The sequence below is a fragment of the Gymnogyps californianus genome, chromosome 1 (genome assembly GCF_018139145.2).
Source record: "Gymnogyps californianus isolate 813 chromosome 1, ASM1813914v2, whole genome shotgun sequence".
Classification (NCBI taxonomy): Eukaryota; Metazoa; Chordata; class Aves; order Accipitriformes; family Cathartidae; genus Gymnogyps; species Gymnogyps californianus.
The window spans coordinates 22,525,136-22,540,811 of record NC_059471.1 but is presented as its reverse complement, the minus strand read 5'-3'; positions in this window follow the sequence as shown (position 1 = coordinate 22,540,811).

The following is a 15,676-nucleotide window of genomic DNA, read 5'->3' as shown; positions in this document are numbered from 1 at the left end:
TGAAAAGGTAAAAGTAATGTACCGCAGTCAAATGTTTTGACTTTGACAGTGTATCAATATTTGCAGTGGGTGATGCTTAACGTTAACTTGAGATATCAGTCCGTCTAGAAGTTCATGGACAATCAGAACAAGTATTCCTCCTAGGTGTTTGCTTAGCCCATGTACAGCATGCTGCAGGAAGCAGTGTTGCAGGTAGTTCATTATTTGGCTGTACAAGCTGTGAAAGAAGTTCTCAATCATATTTCCTCATCAGCTACAAGGTTTTGGGATTGCAGATGATACTCCATTTTGGCAATACTGAATACATAGGAATGTTGAGGCATGTCCCCACAGGATCATTATTTCCATAGTTTTCAGCTGAAAGGATGTCAGAATATTGTCCAGGTGCTGCCACTCCTGGAAGACATTTAGTGCGAATGCCTTCTTGGAACTGCTATGTCCTTCAAGGCTGACAAAGGGGAGATGACAGAGACACTTCCAGCGAAGGAATTCTCCTTACATCTTTCAGCCTGCTGACAACGTCTGAACACAAGAGCAACCTGATTTTGGATTTCCTCAATTTTATGACAATGCATTAGTTGAAAGGTAGCTTGCAGGAAATGTAATCGTTCTTGAAGGTTTCAGACTTGACGAATGGCAGCATATGGATAATTAGGAATACTGTATGGTGAGTGGTCAGTAAAGCTAATGCTTCAGGAGCCTGGCATTAGGAAATTGTCTACATCACAACTTAAATTCTAGTTCTTGAAATTTCTTAAAAATTGTGAAATTAACTACTTATAGCTGTCCAAAATGCAGCAGTGAAAATAACATTTCTTTGGGTAAACAGGTATGGGAAGATTGAAGAAACTTATTAAATGTTATGTTAACCTGAACTCCAAAATGAACTTATTTTCAATTGTACAAATAAAAAAAAAATATTTGATTAAAATGCATTGAAAGGCATCCAGGTTGCTTAGTATCTTTTAAAATCGTAAGTTCTGAATTGTTCTGAGTTATGTGTTTGTGTACTGCAGAAGTGTACCAGTGAGGGGGGAAAAAAGCGTGCTACATGATGGGAAATGCGTATTTCCCTAACACAACTCTTAAAATGACATGTTGGATTTGTTTGCCAAGTAGTCACGCCTTATTCGCACCAAGAAGGCAGTTGCCCTCATGCTGTCTGTCATGTCAGAGACAAAGTTGTCACTTGATACCAGACTTGAAGTCCTAGAACATAGAACAGCTCAGGTTGGAAGGGACCTCAAAAGATCACCTGGTCCAACCTTTGGTGGAAAAGGGAGCCTGGATGAGATTATCTACCAGCTTGTCCTGTTCTATCTTGACAAAAGTCGGTGCAGAGGAGGGGATAGAAAAGGCTATTCCTCTTAAGCATTTTCACCCCGTGGGGTTACTATGGGAGAAGGGCCCTGGTGGTTGTTCGTATCGAGGAGGATCAGCCCAGCCACACTGGAAGTGCTTCCTGCGTCTACTGTATTACTGCTCTAATCTTCCCTACCATTTTCCCCAGCTCCAGCCTACTTGCAAGGTTATATGGACCCCAACCCCCCCAGTCCTCCTCACAATAACAATGGTTTTATTCTCTCCTTCATCAGAGCATGGGCTCTTCCTCTTTCCCTACATGACAAGCTTGTCCCACGGCTAAAGGAGAGCAGCTGAAGCACGCGTGAATTACGCAAACTGGATGCCAGAAGCGAACTGCAGTCAGGATAATGATTCCTTGATCTCTCTGTTTACAGAATTACAGCTGGCTTGTAATGGCGCCAGTGTCCTCAGGAGCCCTTTCTAGGGATTTCTGGGAACCACAAAAACATGTTAGGAAGAGGATGGAGTTAATCAGTTGGGCTTTCCTGCTGCTATATTCAGCCTAGCAAGCCGCCTCCAACAGATGTTTCTGCTTTTAGGCCACAAGGAACTTTATTGACTGGCTTCCCCTGTGTTCAAGAAGTATGTAAAGCTATCAAAGACTTGTTTTCCATAAGAGCATTTTCTTGTCAGGTGATATTTTTGTGTCTCTGGTGTAGTGGATTTTAATGAATCTCTCAATAGACTGATCCCCCAAGAGAAGAAATAGAGGAAACCTGCATTACCTGTTTTTCTCTCCTGTCTGCAGGAGTCAAGGGCTATAAGCGACAGCAAAGTTGCAGAGCAGAGCTGTACTGAGCAGTGCCCACAGCCCTCTGTGCCCCATCAACCCTCCCGTCGGCTATCCTGACCTGCCTATTTTATGGTGAGGAGTCAGACCTTGAATAAAATCTCCTCCATGTCATACAAACCAAACTAGAGCCAGGTCCCAGATGTTCCTTACACGGTTTGAGGCCAGTCAGTTAATATCGCTGCCTGAGTCTTCTATCTGTACCTGTCTGCCATGGCTTGCATGAGAAGAAAGGTAACCTGGCTGTGTGAGCACCTGTGTGAGCTGGCTCCCTCCAGATGGGATGGGGAAAAGGAGGCCTTGAGTGCAGCTCCTCCATGGGCTGTGGGGTGATGGAGGGCTCTTCTGGAAAACACCTCCTCCCCCTGTTCCTGCCCCTGCCTTGCGTTTGCCCTGAAGGATTTACCCACTTGAGCATTCAGCTCACCCAGCTGTTAGACAGGATCAGACAAAATCAGGTTAAAACAAAATGGTCCTGATTTTCCATTTCACTGAAGTCCCCTGAAGCGAGCAAAGTTACTCCTCCATCCCCCGGCACAACTCCAGGAAGGAGCTGCCTGCCCAAAGGACGTTGATGGGATTATCGGTCCTCCCTGGCTCACGGCGCAGCCAATTTTCAGAAGGGACATAACACCCAGCATTATGTCTGCCCTGCAAATGATGCCTGTCCTAATCAGTCACAACTATTTGTGCTCGCAGCACTGGCCTCTCAAGGCATCGCATTACATGGGTCAATAAGGACGGCAGTTATCTATCTGACTAAAATTGCAGGTGCAAAATTATGCCTGCAGCTATCTGTGGCCATAAAAACAAGGCATCCTCTGAAGGCGGGTTGCAACAGAAGCTGCCACACAGTAGCTCTACGAGTCCTTCCTCTACTGGCCAAGCCCCACGGGGCACTTCTCCGGCACGTAGTCTGTTCACCTGGAAGAAGGAGAAATGCGATTTCACCCATCCTGTCTTGGCAGCAGTGGCTAGGAGGGATGGTTATTTTAGTGGACCATAACATTATTGTAATAATTGCTGCTTCATCAGACAGAATTATTAGTCTGTCACTAATGCGTTAGACAGCAACACTTGTCTCAAATGCCTGTTAATTATCTAAATAAGCAAAGTTGCTTCCTTTCCTACCGTGGTCACTAGTCTCTTGTATCATGCCTGCAGCTGAAGCTGTGATCTTGCAAATACCCCTGCAAGTAGTTGTTATTACAAGGGTTGTCTCCTCGAAGCGCAGAGGCTGCCGATGCAAGGAAGAGATGCCGGACTAGTTCCCCAGGGCCTGATTCAAATCCTTTTGAAATCAGTAGAGAGATGTTCCCAGTCTTTCATGACTTTGGATTATATTCTCAGATAGTAACTTTTTCCAGGCAGGAATTTTGCTTCAAACGTCTCTCGAACACACTTGAGAGATCTGGCAGCTGATAAAATACTCAGCCTTAAGCCAATACAGCCAGTGGAGCCCCTGAATATATTGTATTTTTTTTCAACACACAGTTCTGGGGAAAGCAACAATCTGATATGCTTTCTTGTCTAGAGTCAGACCTGCAGTAGCTTTTTAGTTACTTGCAGACATCCAAAACCTGAAAATGTGGCTTTCAGTGTAAGGGTTTGAGGTTGCAGACATCCACAGGGCTTTAGTGCATGCCCTCTGCCCGCTGCACAGCCAGGGTTTGCCCTCCCGTCCACCTCCCCTGTGCTCCCCCTGTGCCTGCTCCTGTACCGGCATCCTCACCTTTAAACGCCAATGCTTGCAGAGCTGCAGACTCTGCTCCAGCAGGCAGGGCTGCCTGCCTGCTCCACCTCACGGAAGCCAAAATCCCAGGAGAGTGTCGCCCCTGCCATCATGGGCCAAACAATGGGATGGCTTCCCTGCAACCCCCCTGTCCCCTGCTGCCCCCATCGCCCCAGACCTTCCCCCGTGCTACTGTGCACAGGCTGTGGCAGTGAGCTCCCCGCCCCTGAAGAAGAGCATCTTCAGAAGGTAAATTTGTGCCTCAAAGCTGCAGCCCCCAAGAAGATGCAGCGCAGAAGCAGGTCCCACGGGGTGAGCATGGGACAGGATGGCAGCTGCTGGCATGGGTGCAGCGTCCCTTGGTCAGGGGCCAGATGACCCTGGGGATGGCTGGTGGTGCACAAGGAGCCTGGAAAGCATCATCCCACCAATTTGAGTCATCTCGGGGGTGTGCTGGGAGCCAGCCCTTCTTTGCCTCCCACCTAAGGAAGGACAAGGAAAAGGAAGCTCCTAGCTCTCCACCAGCCTGCACCTGAGTTAAATGCCTGTGTGCCACCCGAATTCCTCCCTTTTTGGTTTGAATCTGCACAGAGGCTGGAGTGCCATGGCTGCTGGAGGAGTCTGAGACGAGGAAAACCCAGAACTTCTCCCCAAGGGGACCGTTTCATACAAATCTCAGACCATGAGGTTTCTCACAACAGTGTTCATTTTACTGAGGGAAGTTAGCAAGAACATAATGAAAACCATCACCAAAACCCAGGTGAATTTTTCCAGCTCCTGGAGATTTACCTTCCCGGCTGTGGCTGGTGACCCTACAAGCACACAGCTGTAGGGCTGCTGCTCATTCGGGGCCGTAAAAAGAAAACCGTGTGCGTTTAGTGAAAGCAGATAGAGCCATCTAGTGACAAGAGAAACGCATTCTTCATTTCATTTCATTTCATGCTGCGAAAGACCTTCACAAGCCCCCAAAAGCCTGTGTTGGCCACCAGGACAGGTGGGCCCGCAAGGCATGGGCAGCTCCTCTCCCAGGGGTGCGCATGGCTAAGCCTCACGAAGTTCACACCGCCGGAGCTTCGCATGGTCCTCAGCAAAGCTTTTGGGAGCAGGGATGGCAGCGCCAAGCAAAAAGGCTGCTTGGGTCATCGACAAAGTTTGGGTTTGGGAAGAGCCCGTGGTGCCTCACAGGCAGCGCAGGGGGCCAGGTGCAGGCAGAGCTTGACCCCAGCCATGCAGCGGGCAGATGGTGCTCTCGTGTTTGTTGGGAGACGGTTTCCCCAAGCTGTTTTTGAGCTGCTTTAGCCAAACAAGGAAAAATTCAGGACAGGGGAGATGCTTCTTAGAAAAGAAAAAAATCAAAATACTTTGCTTCAAAATATGTATGAATTTTATTTTAAAAAAATAATTAAAGGATTCTAGAAATTGTGTCCTTTTTAAGTAAGGAAATATTTGAGAATGGCATTGCCTCTGACCAAAACAAAACAAAACTCTTCCATAATTTTATATCACTAACATTTTGAAAAATTTTGATTTCTTGTCAGGGCAAGCATTATTTTTTTCTTCTTCCTTTTCCTTCTCTTTTTGTCTAGCACATTCCTCCTGTCCTCTGAAGAATTTACACAGCTCAGCTCGTTATCAGTCTAGCTAATTACATTACTGTACTTCCCAGCAAATTAAGATCCAAAGCCTGCCGTTTTACAGTAAACTCCCCAAAGAAAGGGATAATGAGGTTACTTAGCAGGTTTTGTTCCTCGGGTAATTTCCATACACTTCTTTTAGTTTATAAAGTGGGAGATAAGGTAGCCACCATAGCTTTTATGTTAGCCTTCCCAAGCATCATCCAGGTCTCCTAGGCTTCTGGGAAGGAAGGGATTTTACTGCTGGAGACCCAGAGGCGAGACCATTTGCCCCAGGGTGGAGAGAGACCAAAGCCCGCTCTGGCCCTATCTGTGCTGCAAGCAAAGCCGAGACACAGACCATTTGGGTGCTTTGGGCTCTATCCACACAGCTCAGTGATGGACCCCCAGGGCAAAGGGGTTGTGTCCCAACCACAGAGCCCTCAAGCCTAGGTCTTCTCCTTACCCCATGAGGTTTCCGCATGGCCAAAAGACAGGATTGTCACCTTGTGCCAGGAGCAGAAACCACTTCAAAGCACCTGAAATGGGTGTGGGCTGCACAGCAGCCCATCCGAGCGGTGCTTTCATAGCACGAGGGTGGAGGTACCTGTGAGAGTGTGGCGTGAGGCTGTCTGAAGGTGCGGGGCTGGGACCAGCATGTCAGCTCTGCAACGAGTGGGCTGATCACTGCCAGCATCACCCTAACTTGGGGCAGGCGGAGACAGACTGAAGCATACCAAGCTGTGCTGGGAGGGGGAAGGACTTGAACTCCAGTTTTGCAGAGAAATTCCAGCTGCAAAGTTTGGTTTGACTCAGAGTGGAGACAAACCCAACACTGCATCACAAAACACCCCAAAGCAAAACAATTTGTTTGAGGTCAACCTACATGTTTGGATTAGCCTCTGATTTCTGCTTTTCTTTTGAGAATATGAGGCCAAAATTTTCCTTCCGTTGTTCCCACAGAAAGGTTTTCTTTCTTTCAGATGACACAGGCCTTTGGACATTTTCTACTTAATGATTTGTTTGTACCTGCAGTCCCAGCCAGGAACTCAGCACTAGCATCCTGGTTGTTTCTCACATCCCTAATTAAGCCAAGGTGAAATGAGTGGATATAATGAGCTACCAGAGTGAAGGGCGTGGAAGGAGAACAAGGACAATGCAGTCATCAAAGGAACAAAAATACTTTTGTGTAGGTTTATAATTTAAAACAAGAATTCCCTGCAACTATTACCTGATTATGGTCGATCTCTACCACACTTAGCTTTGTTCATTTTGTTATGTGTTCCTCTTCCCAGATCCTCTCAGCTCCCTTTGGCCATTTGTGGGTGAAAAATTCACCCACATTTTGTGCCTACTCATAAATCTGCATACTAAAATCTGGGGCAAGAAGCTGTGCTACATGCTCATCCAGCACTTGGCACAGTCTTTCACTGGGCTGTTATAAATACAGTGCAAGTGCCTTAACGGTGCATGGTTCTCCCTTACTCTCTCATCTGAAGGTGTAACTCCGGTCATGGTTAATCGAGTATGAATCTGGGAGTGACAAGTTAGTTCACTCAAGTCGCTTTAATCACTTCAGAGTTGGGTCCAAAGCCTGTAGCTGGCTCACAGTGCTGGCTGTGACACATAGCCAGGGTCAACCTTTAATTTAAAGGCCTAATTCTGAATGTATTTAAACAGAAGGCTCTCTGTGAATACCTACTCCACCAGACCATCCAAGTGCTGGAAGCTGGACAAACATACGCTGTGCTTTCTGCAAAGGACTCCGAGCAAAACAGCTTACTGTTTTATTTGAAAAGTTTCCATCTCTCCAGCATAGTAAAGAGAAAAAATGAAGCCCTTCCTCAGCTCTGCATCAAGCCGACAAAACCAACTGTTTTTCACAATTCTACATCATATCTATTAATAAGTCCGTGACTACAACTGACTTGGATGATAAGTCATCAACCAGATTTACTCATCAGGCTCTCTGGCTTTCTGCTCTCTGCTCCATCTTCCCTGCCCACCTGCAAGCTGTTGCTCTGCCCCGCGGGGAGCAGCTGCCACCCCTCTGATGGGTGTTGTGCCAACTTGCTCTTAAATAAACCCTGTCTGCCTCAGCGGGACATGGCTTTTCCCTGCTGTAACAGATTTTGGGGGACTATAGGGCTGAGTCATTCAACTCAGGCTCTTAGGAGAAGTCTCCTTTCCTCCTTAAGAGAACTAACTCTCTTTATAGCTTTTAATTGTAATTACCGCATCTGGACCACATCCATTCTCTCTTGCATCTCTCCTTTTGGCCATGCTGCCCCTCTGTCCTGCTTACTGCCATCCGAAAACACACATCTCTGTGCCACTTGGGTGCCCATCAGAATGGACCAACGCTCTCTGCAGCTCCAATGTTAAGTGTCAAACACCCGTCGAGCCACGTGCTGCCTGGGAGTGGCAGGGAGGGATGGCATCCGGACAGGGATGTTAGCGTGGGGAGCTGCGATCGGCTTGGGGATGGTTTGCAGGCAGAAGGAGAGATTGCCTCAATTAGCTAATGATATGCAGGGGGGTCAGCTGAATCATTAAGCATTCATTTAGAGGCACATTTACATATTTGCCATACTCTGAAAGCGCCGGGCCGCTGTACATGTGCACAGAGATGTGTTGCGACTGTTTGCAATCACCCTTGTAAAACTGCCTGTCAGTTGAGTTCATTTATTTGTTTTCTGTATTTCGGTACGTTGGCTGGCCAGCAGCTTGCAGCTCGGCCTCGCACTTGAAACAGTCCTGCTGAATAGACGCCCGGTCCCCAATGAGAGAGATGAAAGAGCAAGGTTTCGGAGCCCAGCACAAACACCTTTATTCAAAATTCTCTTACTTGAGTCATCTGTTTTCAAGAAAGAAAATGATGATTAATTGATTCCTGGGATCTGACCCACGGACCGTCCCACTGAGCCCAGCAAAGTCGTACCAGTACAAACCAGTTTAAGCAGAAGAGGCTCTATAGTCTCTAACAATGGACTCTCAACGTATACCCCCTCCCCCATGCAACTTCTGAAGCTTGTAAGTGGTTTCACTGAAGTTTTATGACAACAACTAGGGAAAACAACTTTGGGAACTAACATTGCCCAGCAAGACACAGCCTGCGGCATGTTTTTTATGGCCAAGAACTCGCAGCGTTCCTGGCTTCATTTCCTCACCGCTCGCAGCAGTCCCCCTTTATGGCAGGGCTGTGCCCCCGCCCGACGCGCAGGGCAGCATCGTGGGCTCAGACGTGGTGAAGCAAATGACTTGGGCAGCGGAGAGATGAAATTTGAAAACCTACACAAATTAAAACAAGGATAAGCTGGGCTAGGTAACAATTGCTAGCTCGCTTTTACAGCCAGCGTCGTTGAGGCACAATCCCTATTGCCTGGGCAGGGCACCAGTGACTTTGAGTGGGTGGTGGGAAGGGCTCCATCAGTGTGGGGCTGGGACTGCGGACAAACACAGAGAAACACCACGGTCTTACACAGCTTCCAGTGCTTGAGCTAACGTTCTCTGAACCAGCTTGGTTGTCTCTGCCCAGCACTGCCCTGTGTAGTCCTTTCCTTGGGACCATTGCAAAAGTTGCAATCTGCAGATGCATGAGAAGCTGCTGTCACTAATGTCACTAATGTCAGGTTTCCTGGCCTGGTAGCCAGGGGTTTTTCCTTGTCAGCAGGTACTTTATAATGTAACACTCCTGCTCACATCAAAAAGAAGGAAATATATAAATACATTCTCAAAGACAGGGATTTGCTCCTAAAAAGTCAGTGAGATTGGTACAGGACCTAATGGCAGGATCTGGCCTGCAAAGCATGTGGTGAGAGCGATTGGTAATGAAAATGCAGCATTTTGGAGGATGAGGTAAGACCCTACGGTTCTGGAAATAATGCAAGAACCTCGGAAACCAGAAATACGCGTCAGAACTTATTTTCTCCCAAGGCGGTTGAACATTAACAAAGCCTACATTAGCGGCAGCGCTGTGTCACTGGCAGGAGGGGGTCTGACGCTTGCTGCGATGGGCCTTCCCCTTCTTCCAGGCTTCACTGGTGTCTCACTTCAGCTTGACGTGGCAGGTGGGCTGCAAACCTCTGCTCTTGCCCTCGCTACTCGGGACGGTTAGGTCAATCGCAGGCCAGCGTGGACGCCCACTGTCCATGTCAGAAGAAATGTGGACGGAGCACACCTGAGCTCTCCTGAGAAAGGAGACTGCTGTGGCTGAGCTCGGCTTCCCCCGAGCAGGGATTTCTGTGAGTCGTAACATTTTTTTGACTCCAGCCTTTACTAAACTTGGCTGTTCCCCAGTCATTTTAGCCCAGATATTTCTAGCAAGTGAGGTCTGGCTTTTGCAGACATGCTGTCTATCCCATGAGGTTTTTACCTTGCTCATTCGCAGGCAAAGAAAGTACCATTTGTTGTATGAACGTACAAGACAAGCAGCAGCTTGTAGTTTCATTATTAATTATTTACCAGAGAAAGAAAACTTCTCCATCTGGGAACATTTTATTTTCTTTGTGGACAGGAGATGATAGGGTAATGAATGGCCACTCATGACATGAGAATGCAGGAGTGACGCTGATATCCCCGATGGTTAGACAAAGATGCATCCATTGATACAAAATCATTAGAAAGCACTTGTCCGCGCAGGGAACCCAGTCACAACCCTTTTTGTGATGTTTGCGTGGAAAATCACACACTGCAGGAAGACAGCCTGGCAGCTACAGCCACCCTGATGGCACTGCCCAAGTAATGGCAGTTCAGCTCTTAATTGTAACAAGCTTGACTCAGTCTGGACATTTGAAAATTATCCATCCACTCCAAACTTGAGCCTGCCCCGCCTGGGTTTTAAGTTCATAGATAACTTGGTAAAAGTGTAAGCCAGTCCCGATGAAACCCTCCTTAGCTCTGTTACACTGCAAAACCCCAGGCCAGCTGGAAATATTTGTGTTTGAGCGCAAAGGGAGGTGCACAAGCTCCTTGATGATCTCATGCTGCCCATCTTTCCCCTTTCTTCTGTGTGCGTCAAGACAGAAGGACTTTGTCCTCAGTCAAAGTTAGTTTTGATCCCTTGGATGACAGTGGGAGGATGGTGGGTGCAGCTGGGACAAGCTGCGTTTCTCCGAAGGCATCTCAGCGCACAGCCACTTTTTGCGCAACATTTTTGGCATAAGAACTCTTGGGACATGGCTTTGCTTCTGTCACAGGAGCACAGAGGGACCACAGTCAGTGGCTTTGGCCAGATCTTCCACTGCTGTAAATAGTCACAAGCGCATTTCACCACCTGAGATACATGTTTCTTTCTGTACACTCACCTTAAACCTCTTGTCACACAGCGGGAGCTCACATCAGAGAGTGAAACCAGCCAGCCCTGGGCAGAAGCATCATGTAGCCAACCATCCTCTGGCTGCTGTTAGGATAACATAGCAATTTGCCATCTTCCTTCTCTTCTCTCGCCTGTAATTATGCTTTAGTCACTGGTCATCTGTTCTCTTCAAACCTATAATCCAGCAGCCTTTCCGGTCCTGTCACCTACAAGTACTTATTTGTTTGCACAGTTAGGAAGACTTAAACATCTTTTTCTGCTCTTTTGGGAAGACACAAACTGCAGGCAATTTAGCTGGCGACGTAACACCAATAACTTGCCTCGCTTGGAAAAAAATCCATAGGTGCTTTAAGTGTTAACCATATGGGCATGACAGTAAACATGCTCTGAAAGCCTCAGGAAATGTTAAATGAAAGCAGAGCTGCAGTGGGGAAGGCAGCAAGGCAGCCATGGCTCGGTGGAGGCAGAGATTCCCCTTCACGTTGTACATGTAACAATGTCTGTCTCCAACATATTTAACAAGATATAAAGTTGTAGTGTCCTGTATGGTCACTAAATTGTCTTCTGTAAGCAACTACACGTATTTGACTTTGGCACCTTTCTAGCAGTGTGGAAAGCATTTGTAAGGAACCATAAAAAGTCATTACATATGCAGAACAATTGAACCTCCTCAGCATCTGTGGTAGGAAACACATCTGTCTTCTATCCCTTTCTTTCCTAAATGTCTCCCTGAATCAACTTTTATGGGAGGGTCGTAAATATCCCTTTCTATTCGAATCCAGGAGTTAACAATACCCCCTGTGACCATAAACACAAGATGTTTCATTGAGGAAAGAGGTGCACTCAAGTAAGCAGAGATCTTTGTGACAGTTGCTGCCAGTATGGTCCCCATGCACCGCTAATCACATTAGTGGGAGAGCACGGAGGTGGCCGGCAGACAGCAAAAGAAAGAGGGAGAGAAAAGCAAGACTAATCTTGTTAAAAGGGAAGCAAAGATAGACGCTACTTTTACACAGAAGCTTATAACGTCCCCATTTTCCCAGGACTGGAATCACCTGGATGCTCTCTGAGCAGCGTGGCTGCTGCCATCGTGGAAGCAAACAGCCCCGCATCTCGCTTGTGTTTACTGAGGACTGGTTTTTCTTATGGCTCTTTGCCATCCATGTTCTTTTGGTTTCTGCACAGGCAACCTTGAATCCTTCCTGAAGCAGAGGTTTACTTGCCTCCAGATGACTTTAAAAGCAGTAGGACTGTTTTTTATCTGCTGCGTGTGATCCTTTTCCAACAGAGGAAGACCCACAATTTTTAACAGATGAAACAAGCGCCTGATCTAAAATATCCCTAGGTTTCATCGTTCTCCCCTGGGGAGGCAATGTCAGATGTTTGAAGGCGCCTTCTGCCTGAATGAAGTCTTTCGCTCTCCGGCGGTACGAGGACAATGCACAGATCCCAGCCGTGCGGCTGCGCCACGCTTTTCTTACTCGGGGAGTCCCAAAGCACCCGCCAAGCTGGGAGCTAAGGATTAGCCAAGCAGTCACTATGTGGCCTCTGACAGTCCCCATGGTAGGGTTTCATCCTCTAGTCAGGGCGCACAACCTTGCCACGCTGCGAGCCATGATGCAGAGGCATTGCCCCAGGGCTGAGGTCCCCTCTGCCCGCTCCCTCCTCCCACATTCAGTGGAGATGGGGCAAGGGAAGGGGGTGCAGAAGGAGAGGTGCTCCTGACCAGACACTCACGGAAGCGTAAGCACCAACACGTGCACTAACCCACACTTGCAGTTCTGCGCGCAGGATGCTGTGATGCAGTGCTGAGGCTCTCCAGCCAGCTGAGAGCCCAGGGCAGGCGGTACTCAAACCAGTGAGCTTCCAGTTCAACTAGGCAAGACGTGCATTTGGGGAAAAACTTTTGCCTTTTGGGGAACCAGAGCCTGGAGAGGCAGTGCCACATGCCCAGGTTGACCCTCCAAGCCAGCACTGGAGAGCTGATGGACACAGCCTTTCCGAGTACTTCTCCAGCACCTTGAGAGCAAGACAGTCCCTCCTCCCACCACCCATCGCTGTGAACCTCCCAGAGCTGTGTTTGTAGGCCCCCTCCCACAGGGTTTAATGTTGGAAGGGAAAACAATGTCTTGTTATCTGAAAGGAGCCTTAACCCAGTTTTATACCCACGACTGTTTAATCAGTATCATACTACAGTGCTGAGGATGGAAAAACAAAGCACTTGCGTCAGTAGATGGGGTGTCTGCCGCTGCATGCGCCGGTGCCTCGCCAATTAATCAAACGGGGCAGGGGAGGGAGGACCTGACGGATGGGCAGGAGAAATCCCTGATGGAAAATCTCACTTGTTGTCGCATGGGGTGGCAGGGCCGAGGCGGGGGGGCAGAAAATGAAGAAGCAGCTGGAAATCCGGGAGCAAGGACAGTGGTGATGGCTTCATAGCTGAGAGTCCGTGCCCAACCAGATGGGGAGGGGATCAGCCACTTGTTGCCTTGATATTTCATCAAGTTCTTAAATACAAAATGGAAAACCCAGACCCTCTTGGCATTAAAATGATGATTTCAGGATGGACTGGTGGTGGCTAAACGAGCTGGGAAGTGGCCATTGTTAGTGTCCCGGGGCACTCGTGCTCCCCTTGCCATCAGGGCTGGGGCTTTCCAGGAGGGGCAGCAGCGCTGGGCAGGAGCGGAGCCCCTGGGGAGTGGAGGGACTGGCTGCAGGAAGAGGAGAGGCTATGAAGGAAAAGCTCTAGGGATGCTTTCAACGATGTTTGGGAAAGGCCATTGGGCTGAGGACACCACCCTAGGGAGCAGACCCTGTGCAAGGCAGAGACCCCTGCAATGAAGAGTAGCCCAGGCAGACCCAACGTTTCTGAGCACCGGAGAGCAGAGCTGCTTGGCGGCCGGCTAACCAAGAGAGGAACCTGAAATTCATGTCTTGCTCTCCCAAGTGATGGATGTTTTGTTTCCCAGTCCCAGGAGCTGATTGGTGAGACCAGGTCCCTCCAACCCTGCTGCTCTGCTTCTCTTTCTGCCCTCTTCTCTCCCTGCAGGGACAACCCTGCACCCCAAACTGAGTGGCATCAGGGGTACCTTCCCTGGCTCCCACAGCCTTTCCCACCTCAAATGATATTGGCGTTGACCATTTAATCAAGGATGGTTTTAGTGGCTGTTGGGGGAGGGCCTGGGACCCACCCAGGGCAGGGAGCCAGGAGCTGTGAGGGAAAGGGAAGGCACCAAAGGGGATAAAGGGGGGCTACAGACGCCAGGGAACAGGGCAAAGGGGGGCCTGAAAGGAGGAGAAAGAAAAGCCAGAAACAGCTGATGGGGGAGCCTGTTTTCTCACCCGTAATGCCTCTGATGAGAAGGAAACAGATGAAGGAATGAGGAATTTGGGTACTGCAGAAAGTCAGCATTTATGTCTGTGCAAGCCCTTTGCAGGCTGCAGGGGACATCCCCGCTGCATGGGCCCCCGTATGCACGCTGCATTTCAACTCCAAAGGCAACAGGCAGCCCGAGTCCTCGCCTCACTCGCCTCTTCTGTAGGTGCACAGTCTGGATTACTATTATTACCATTATTATTACCATATTACTAGTTGTAGTAGTAGTACTGCTATTAATATTATTACTATTGTTATTATTTCCTGATTTTCCTAGGAATCTGGGCCTTCGTCTCATACAGGCAAAAAAATCATCTGTGGTTTCTCTTAAAGACAGAAAACACTTTGCTTTTTCTCTTGAGGATGTCTATGTGGCCCTCAGGTACAATTCGTTCATCTCCTCAGCTAAGCCAACATATTGATCCTTCCCCTGGGCTCTGACCCCTCCATGCCTTCTCTGTTTACAGAGTTATCTTTAGCATTCCTGCCTCCTCACCACTGCTCAGGGGCAACAAACAGTTCAGATAAAATTGATCCGGCGGATACAAGGAAAGACGTCACGAAGAAACCCGGGGCACAAGGCCATTCGCCGTCTCTCTGCCATCACGTAAGATGGCTGAGGGTCAGTTCAGCATTAACTGGCTCCCGAGGTGGGTTCTCATCATAAGCAACGCTGAGCAGCTCTAAGCATCACTCACTAAGTGTAAACTGGGGTATTATTACAATTGTTGTCATCATTGCTTTTGTGCAATGAATTGGACAAACCCTAATTCCACCTTTCCCCTTAGACACACTCACAGGTTTTGAAGGCCAGACAAATGATGCAGACCTCCCAGCCTGAGCTGCATGGTACAGCCCAGAGCCCCTTAACCTTAGTTTCAGCTTCAGTCCCATGGTTTTGCGCAAGTGCACAAGTGTCTGAAAGTGGAACAGGAGTCTTCTCAGTGTTTGTCAAGACCTCTGTCAGGGCTGCCTCCAGCTTTGCAAGGGCTACTCAGAACAAATGACCTCTTCTTGGGGACATGCTGCATCCTCTCCATTTTTTAACCATAGATAGGGTACACAAAGGTTATATTAAAGTAACTTAAAGTAACAAGTCCCTCATCCTTGTTCCCTGGTCCTGCAGACCATGTTGAGAGGATTACGGATCCACACAAGTCATACCAGAAACCCTCCACTTCTCTTGGGGAGATGACTTCACTCCTGGGCTACAATGTCAGGCTCCTACACAGGCACCCTGCTTGTCTTCCTGAAATGTCACTTTTTCTTCTGCAGAGTGGCCTAAAGTCAACCAGAGGGGTGAGATGGTGGTGTGTGACTTCCTTTTGCAAAGGAAGGGGAACATTTAACCTCTGGGCACCACTGTGCTTAGCATGGCGGTGCCCGATTCCTGGCATGGCTCCTTTGTCTGCCCTTCCCCAAGGTGTGTGGGATCATAACTCTGCCATGCTGTGCTCAGAGGAGGCAGTGGGGAGTGTGGGAG